This window comes from Crocuta crocuta, unplaced genomic scaffold, assembly GCF_008692635.1.
Source record: "Crocuta crocuta isolate KB4526 unplaced genomic scaffold, BGI_CrCroc_1.0 scaffold862, whole genome shotgun sequence".
In the NCBI taxonomy this organism is placed as follows: Eukaryota; Metazoa; Chordata; class Mammalia; order Carnivora; family Hyaenidae; genus Crocuta; species Crocuta crocuta.
In genome coordinates, this window is record NW_027529584.1 from 352,205 (window position 1) to 353,047 (window position 843).

The window sequence follows — 843 nt, forward strand, 5'->3', positions numbered from 1 at the left end:
GTGCTGCATTTGCTGATTATCAGGGAGGATCTAGAGTAAAAGGTCAGGCACGTGACGTTGCACGAGGCCTGGTGCTGATGACGTGTGTGCTGACCCCCGTTTCCTGTCACGCTTCGTTGTCGGGTATCAGGCATCAGCACTCGGTAGCGCCAGCTGGTTTTCAGTAGTGTTTTGTGTTTTTCTATATTTGAAAACTTTTCTACATTAAATATATATTACTATATCAGTCAGAAAATATTATTATTTTTTAAAATATGGAACGCTTCGCGAATTTGCGTGTCATCCTTCCTCAAGGGGCCGTGCTGATCGTCTCTGTGTCGTTCTAAAGCCCGTTTAACAGACGTGTATGTGAAGGGATCATGTGGGCACATTTTAGGCATAACATTTCAATGGGATCAAAACCTTCCTAGTATTGCTTCAGCTTCTTCATGAAACTCCTTTTTATTGTATTTGGTGAATGTTCGCCCCTTAACTGAAAAATGAGATTTGAGATGCATTTCGGAGCTGTGCGGTTTCCACTCACGTGTAATGGTCAGCTGGGAATTGTGAAAGTCTGTTTTCTGCATTCAGTTTACAAGAAAAATGACAGCCGGGCGCTGGGTCCCGAGAGAGTAAGGGCTTAAGTGCCCGCGCTGGAGGGGAAAGTGTAGATGAGGGTTGCAATGCCTCGTGCCCTTTGGTCGCATTCCCACAGAGCCGTTTGCCCCAGGCTGCTCTTTGGCCGCCTCGATGCAGGCCTGGGGGCTCCCCGGCTCCGTGCAGGTTAGCCCTGGGTGGGGGCAGGAGGGAAATCGGTGAAGACATACATGCCAGGCTCCGGGGGGGTGGGCAAGGCCTCCATCC

General features: G+C 49.3%; 1 non-coding gene across 1 annotated transcript; it reads right to left on the reverse strand.

The window, feature by feature from the left end:
* Positions 1 to 248: 248 nt before the first annotated feature.
* Positions 249 to 353, reverse strand: LOC144229633 (U6 spliceosomal RNA). The gene has a single exon (XR_013334545.1). It is a non-coding gene; the product is annotated as a U6 spliceosomal RNA (small nuclear RNA).
* Between the last annotated feature and the right edge of the window lie 490 nt (positions 354 to 843).